Raw genomic sequence first — 8,262 nt, 5'->3', positions numbered from 1 at the left:
CAAGTGTTGGCATACGCCATATCTTGATTAACTTAGCGCCCTTCGTATTTTTCGTGCAGTACGTTCTGTACTATTAACCAACTACACCGCCGCGCATTTCTTCTGAGACATAATGCTAGTTCTGCGGACTCTTTCTTGTATGGGTAAACGAAGCCTCATGCAGCAATGATGTGCATCAACCTGGCGGCACAGTGCACTTGCAAGTTTTGGTTTAGGTTCCTTTGAGCCATAAGTGTAATTTGCGCAGTACTTTGTTCAATATTAGCCAATTATTCCATCGCATATTACCTCTGCAGCATACTACAAGCACTGCGGGCTCTTTCTTCTATGCCTAGGCGTAGCCTCACGCAGCCATGATGTGCCGGAATCTTGCTGGCCACTTCATTTGCAAGTGTTGGTTTAGGCTCTATCTGAAGTTTCTTTTGGCGCTTCTTGTATTTCGTGCAGTACGTTCTGCCCTATGAACCAACTATTCCATGTCATATTACTTCTGCAGCATACTACTAGCACTTCGTGCTCTATTCTATGGCTAGACGTAGCCTCACGCAGCCATGATGTGCCGGAACCTCGCTGTGAAGTCCATTTGGAAGTATTGGTTTACGCTCTATCTAAAGTTTCTTTTTGGGCTTCGTGTATTTCGTGCAGTACGTTCTGCACACTGAACCAACTAGTCCGTCGCATCTTACTTCTGCAGCCTACTGCTAGCACTGCGGGCTCTTTCCTGTACGGCTAGACAAAGTCTCAAACAGCCATAATGTGCAGGAACCTTGCCGCATACTCCATTTGCAAGTGTTCGCTTACACTCTATCTGAACTTTCTTTGCGCCATTCGTGTATTTCGTGCTGTATGTTCGGCACCATTAACCAACTAATCCGTCGCATATTACTACTGCGGCATAATGCTAGGACTGCGGGCTCTCTTCTGTATGGCTGGACGAAGCCCCAAAAATTCATTATGTGCAGGACTCTTTTAGCGCAGTCAAATTGCAAGTGTATGTTTACGCACTATCTTAACATTCTTTGAGCCATAAGTGTATTTTGCGCAGTACTTTGTTCAATAATACCCAACTAGTACATCGCATATTACTTCTGCGGCATACTACTAGCATTCCGGGCTCTTTTTTTATGGCTAGACTTAGCCTCACGCAGCAATGATGTGCAGTTACCCTGCCGCAAAGTCCATTTGGAAGTTTTGGCATACGCACTACGTTAGCTTTCTTTGAGCCATAGCTGTATTTTGCGCAGTACGCTGTTCAATATAAACCGACTAGTCCATCTCATATTAGTTCGGCGCCATAGTACTAGCACTGCTGGACGGGAGTGTGGCGCACTGCTGCGCCACACTCCTGTCCTCTTCACCGTAATTGCTTATTGCCCCCACGACCTCATTCTCGGCTTCGATTTTCCCTCCGCACATTCTGCTCTTATTTACTGCTCTTCCAGTACCCTTCGCCTTGAGTTGCCGATGCTCCGGGAACCTTCTGAGGCACCCCACTGCCGCTTACGTCCCACCGGCTTTCTTCGCATGCAGCCAAAGTCAATAGCCTATATTGAACTGTTGTCTTTCCCACCAGTTCCTGTTGGCGAGTACCTCGTTAATCCTCTGCCCGACATTACAATAAGGTATGACGTTACAATGCCTCTCAGTATACTTATTATTACTGGGAACCGGCACTCGCATGCCTGTCTGTAACTTTGGATTGGCAAAGCAAATTCTACCGCAAGGAATTTGCCTTGCCACCGTTGATTGTCTCGGTGACCAATACGTGGCGGCGCTATAGACCGATGGTTCTCGCGAGCTTAGCATGCCCCTCGCGCCAGCCTCAGGTGCCGATCCTAATATAAAGAAAATGGTTGCGACGGACCTGCCCTCTGCGCAGGCTGAAGAGCTTTACCAAGTATTATCGTCCTACCGATATATTTTCGACATGGACAATCGCCCTTAAGGCCACACGCTCGCGGTCAAGAATCGTATTCTTACTGGCGATGCTACGGCTATTCACAGACGACCTTATCGAATTTCTGCGTCAGAACGTTAAGTAATTCAAAACGAAGTCAACAAAATGCTAGATAAAAGCATAATTGAGCCTTCGTCGAGTCCCTGGGCGTCACCTGTGGTGTTGATTAAGATGAAGGACGGAACGCGGCGCTTCTGTGTAGACTACCGTCACCCGAACAACATTACTAAGAAGGACGTCTACCCGCTCCTACGTATAGACGACGCCCTTGACTGCCTCCACGGTTCCAGCTAATTCTCGTCTATTGATCTTCGTTCAGGATACTAGCAGATAGCTGTTGATGATATGGACGAAGAAAAAATCGCGTTCATCATACCTGATGGCCTATCCCAATTTAAGGTAATGCCGTTTGGATTATGCAACAACCTGCCCCCTGTGAGCGTATGATGGACTCCTTGCTCCAAGGATTCGAATGGTCCACATGCCTCTGCTACCTCGACGACATCATAGCCTTCTCGCTAACGTTCGACACTCACCTTGAACGTCTCACAACTATACTTGATATATTTCGAAAGGCGAAGCTGCAACTTAACTCGTCCGAATGTCGTTTTGGCCACCGGCACATTACTCTTCTGGGACATGTCGTTTACGTTTCCGGAGTACAGCCTGATCCCCACAAAACTTGCGCTGTCAGAGTGTTTCCGGTTCCGAAGACAGCCGCAGACGTTCGAAGTTTTGTAGGGCTATGCTCGTACTTTCATCGCTTTGTTCCAGATTTTGCGACAATTGCTAGACCCCTAACTAATATTTTGAAGAAAGGCGTACAATTGTCGTGGGGCACTGGAGAGGCCGCCGCCTTCTCTCGTCTCGTCACTCTGATGCCCCTACAGAATTGCGTAGAGATGCCAGCGATCATGACGTAGGTGCCGTCTTCACCCAGCATCAGCGTGGCCAGGATCGCGTTATTGCTTCTGCGAGCCGCCTCCTAGCACCATCGGAGCACAACTATTCCATTACGGAACGAGAATGCCTTGCTGTTGTCTGGGTGGTTGCGTAGCTCCGTCCTTACCTTAACGGTCGCCCTTTTTCCGTAGTCACTGACCACCATGCTTTGTGCTGGCTCTCATCGCTAAAAGATCCTACAGGCCGGCTTGCTTGATGGGCTTTGACGCAACAAGAATTTTCATATACCGTGGTCTACAAGACTATATATACGGGATCGATGTTGCGATCCCGTATATACATGGTGTGTCCCATCGCATCAAGAAATCCGCAGGCCGGTGTGGTATAAAGCTCGTGTTCACTGCGCCTAACAAGTTGGGAAGGATGTGCAAAAAAATAAACAAAAGCCGGGGAACACCTGGACCGTGCAATACGCAACATGTCGCCAAGCCTGTAGATTGCAGTACCAATGTAGTGTATTCCATTCCCACTCCTTGCGGCTCCACTTACATAGGGCAAACAGGACGCTGTATCAATGAACGTTTGCGTGAGCATGCGCACTTTGTCAGGATTAAGACTGGCAGTAATCTGGGTGTTCCTTGTGCCAAGTGTGGCTGTTCTCCACTCCTTGACCACACACGGGTGTTGAAAAGGTACATCAGTCAGATGGCCAGAAAAATCTTTGAGGCATTTTCAATGTGTCAGTTAGGAGCCACCTGCGTTAGTGCCCCTTCCATAGCACCTTGTGATAAAGAACTTAAGTTACATCGAAGTTAAGCAGTTTGGCCTGTCTCCTCCATGTTATGGTTTGCTTTATATTGTTTATTGTTATTCGAGCATGCGCGGGAGTAGTTGACCGACGATACCTTCCCTTCCCCTCTCCTTGTTCTTTCACTCTCTTTATGCCTGTTGCAAATTGTATATATTTGCGCAGGCTCCAATAAAGGTTTTGTTGGCAGTCAGCACTCGTCCTGTGTTCTCTCTTGTCCGTGTTTCTTGGCGCTGTTTTAAATATGAATGATCCGTACCAACTAGCTCGCACCCAAACCCTTCTGAGCATACTACTAGCACTGCGGTCTCATTATTCTATGGCTAGACGTAGCCTCACGCAACCATGATATGCCAAACCTTGCTGCCCAGTTTATTTGCAAGTGCTGGTTTACGCTCTATCTGAAGTTTCTTTTTGCGCCATCCGTGTATTTCGCGCAGTACGTTCTGCCCTATGAACCAACAAGTCCGTCGCACAGTACTTATGCGGCATACTGCTAGCACTGCGGGCTCTTTCCTGTATGGCTAGACGAAGCCTCAAGCAGCCATATTGTGCAAGAACATTCCAGTATACTCTATTTAGAAGTGTTCGAATACGCACTATCTTAACTTTCTTTGAGACATAACTGTATTTTGCGCAGTACGTTGTTCAATATTAACCGACTAGTCCATCTCATATTACTTCTGCAGCATACTACTAGCAGTGCGGGCTCTTTATTCTATGTCTAGGCGTAGCCTTACGCAGCCATGATGTACGGGAACCTTGTTGCACAGGCCATTTGCAAGCGTTGGTTTACGCTCTAAGGTTTTTTCGCGCTTCGTGTATTTCGTGCAGTAGGTTCGGCACAATGAACAAACTAGTCAGTCGCATATTACTTATGCAGAATACTGCTAGCACAGCGGGGTCTTTCCTGTATGGCTAGACAAAGTCTCAATCAGCCGTGATGTGAAGTAACCTCGCCGCATAGTCCAGTTGCAAGTGTTGGCATACGCACTATCTTAACATTCTTTGAGGCTTAAGCGTATTTTGTCCAGTACGTTTTTCAATATTAACCAACTACTCCGCCGCGTAATACTTCTGCGGCATAATGCTAGCACTGCGGACTCTTTCCTGTATCGCTAGACGAAGCCTCAAGCAGCCATGATGTGCATCAACCTTGCAGCACAGTCAAATTGCAAGCGTTGGTATACGCACTATCTTAACTTCCTTTGCGCCATAGGTGTATTTTGCGAAGTACGTTGTTCAATATTAACCAACTAGTTCATAGCATATTACTTCTGCAGCAGATTATTAGCACTGCTGGCTCTTTCTTCTATGACTATAGACGTAGCCTAACGCAGCCTTGATGCGCAAGGAACCCGCAAATTCCATTTGCAAGTGTTGGCATACGCAATATGTTGACTATCATTGCACGTTTCGTCTTTTTCGTGCAGTGCATTGGGAACTATTCACCAACTAGGTCATCGCATATTACTTCTGCAGCATGAATAGTTCTAGCACTGGGGGGTCTTTCTTGTATGCCAAAATGAAGCCTAAAACTGCTATGAGGTGCGGGAACCCTGCCCCGCATTCCATTTGGAAGTGTTCGTTGACGCTCTGTTGGAACTCTCTTTGCTCCATTCGTGTATTTCGTGCCGTACGTTCCGCACTATTAACCAACTAGTCCGTCGCATATTGCTACTGCGGCATAATGCTAGGACTGCGGGCTCTTTTCTGTATGGCTGGACGAAGACCCAAGCAGCCATGATATGCAGGACTCCTGTCGCACAGTCAAATTGCAAGTGTTGGTTTAGGCACTGTCTTAACTTTCCTTGAGACATATGTGTATTTTGCGCGGTACATTATTCAAAATTAACCAACTAGTCCATCGCATATTACATCTGCGGCATACTACTAGCCCTGCGGGCTCTTTCTTCTTTGGCTAGACGTAGCCTAACGCAGCCATGATGTGCAGGAACCTTGGCGCAAAGTCAATTCGCAAGTGTTGGCATAGGCACTATCTTAATATTCTCTGGGGCTAAAGCATATTTTGTTCAGTACGTTGTTCAATATTATTACGGTATCATCCAGCGATAAAGTAGGTCGTTGCGCTTGGCGCGAGCGAGTGTCGGCCTTGCTGCCTGTCTCCAGTGTAAATAGCCTGTAAATAGCCTCTTGTTTGCTCCATTCGTGTATTTCGTGCAGTACGTTGTTTACTATTAACCAACTAGTCCGCCGCATATTACTTTTGTGGCGTAACGCATGCACTGCGGGACCTTTCCTGTATGGCTAGACGAAGCCTCATGCAACCACGATGTTCAGGAACCTTCCCGAATATTCCACTTGGAAGGGTTCGCATACGCACTATCTTAACTTCCTTTCAGCCATAAGTGTACTTTGCATAGTACGCTGTTCAATATTAACGAAATAGTCCATCGCATATTACTTCTGCATCATATTGCTAGCCCTGCGGCCTCTTTCTTCTATGACTAGACGTAGCCTAACGCAGCCATGATGTGCAGAAACCTTGCCGCAAAGTCCATTTGCAAGTGTTGGCATACGCACTATCTTAACTATCTTTGCGCCCTTCGTGTTTTTCGTGCATTACGTTGCGCACTATTAACCAACTAGTTCATCGCATATTCTGCAGCATAATGCTGCCACTTCGGACTCTTTCTTGTAGTGCTAGACGAAGCCTCAAACAGCCATAATGTGCAGGAACCTTGCCGCATACTCCATTTGCAAGTGTTCGCTTACACTCTATCTGAACTTTCTTTGCGCCATTCGTGTATTTCGTGCTGTATGTTCGGCACCATTAACCAACTAATCCGTCGCATATTACTACTGCGGCATAATGCTAGGACTGCGGGCTCTCTTCTGTATGGCTGGACGAAGCCCCAAAAATTCATTATGTGCAGGACTCTTTTAGCGCAGTCAAATTGCAAGTGTATGTTTACGCACTATCTTAACATTCTTTGAGCCATAAGTGTATTTTGCGCAGTACTTTGTTCAATAATACCCAACTAGTACATCGCATATTACTTCTGCGGCATACTACTAGCATTCCGGGCTCTTTTTTTATGGCTAGACTTAGCCTCACGCAGCAATGATGTGCAGTTACCCTGCCGCAAAGTCCATTTGGAAGTTTTGGCATACGCACTACGTTAGCTTTCTTTGAGCCATAGCTGTATTTTGCGCAGTACGCTGTTCAATATAAACCGACTAGTCCATCTCATATTAGTTCGGCGCCATAGTACTAGCACTGCTGGACGGGAGTGTGGCGCACTGCTGCGCCACACTCCTGTCCTCTTCACCGTAATTGCTTATTGCCCCCACGACCTCATTCTCGGCTTCGATTTTCCCTCCGCACATTCTGCTCTTATTTACTGCTCTTCCAGTACCCTTCGCCTTGAGTTGCCGATGCTCCGGGAACCTTCTGAGGCACCCCACTGCCGCTTACGTCCCACCGGCTTTCTTCGCATGCAGCCAAAGTCAATAGCCTATATTGAACTGTTGTCTTTCCCACCAGTTCCTGTTGGCGAGTACCTCGTTAATCCTCTGCCCGACATTACAATAAGGTATGACGTTACAATGCCTCTCAGTATACTTATTATTACTGGGAACCGGCACTCGCATGCCTGTCTGTAACTTTGGATTGGCAAAGCAAATTCTACCGCAAGGAATTTGCCTTGCCACCGTTGATTGTCTCGGTGACCAATACGTGGCGGCGCTATAGACCGATGGTTCTCGCGAGCTTAGCATGCCCCTCGCGCCAGCCTCAGGTGCCGATCCTAATATAAAGAAAATGGTTGCGACGGACCTGCCCTCTGCGCAGGCTGAAGAGCTTTACCAAGTATTATCGTCCTACCGATATATTTTCGACATGGACAATCGCCCTTAAGGCCACACGCTCGCGGTCAAGAATCGTATTCTTACTGGCGATGCTACGGCTATTCACAGACGACCTTATCGAATTTCTGCGTCAGAACGTTAAGTAATTCAAAACGAAGTCAACAAAATGCTAGATAAAAGCATAATTGAGCCTTCGTCGAGTCCCTGGGCGTCACCTGTGGTGTTGATTAAGATGAAGGACGGAACGCGGCGCTTCTGTGTAGACTACCGTCACCCGAACAACATTACTAAGAAGGACGTCTACCCGCTCCTACGTATAGACGACGCCCTTGACTGCCTCCACGGTTCCAGCTAATTCTCGTCTATTGATCTTCGTTCAGGATACTAGCAGATAGCTGTTGATGATATGGACGAAGAAAAAATCGCGTTCATCATACCTGATGGCCTATCCCAATTTAAGGTAATGCCGTTTGGATTATGCAACAACCTGCCCCCTGTGAGCGTATGATGGACTCCTTGCTCCAAGGATTCGAATGGTCCACATGCCTCTGCTACCTCGACGACATCATAGCCTTCTCGCTAACGTTCGACACTCACCTTGAACGTCTCACAACTATACTTGATATATTTCGAAAGGCGAAGCTGCAACTTAACTCGTCCGAATGTCGTTTTGGCCACCGGCACATTACTCTTCTGGGACATGTCGTTTACGTTTCCGGAGTACAGCCTGATCCCCACAAAACTTGCGCTGTCAGAGTGTTTC

The sequence above is a fragment of the Dermacentor variabilis genome, chromosome 9 (genome assembly GCF_050947875.1).
Source record: "Dermacentor variabilis isolate Ectoservices chromosome 9, ASM5094787v1, whole genome shotgun sequence".
Taxonomy (NCBI): domain Eukaryota; kingdom Metazoa; phylum Arthropoda; class Arachnida; order Ixodida; family Ixodidae; genus Dermacentor; species Dermacentor variabilis.
Note: the sequence above shows the minus strand (reverse complement) of the source record.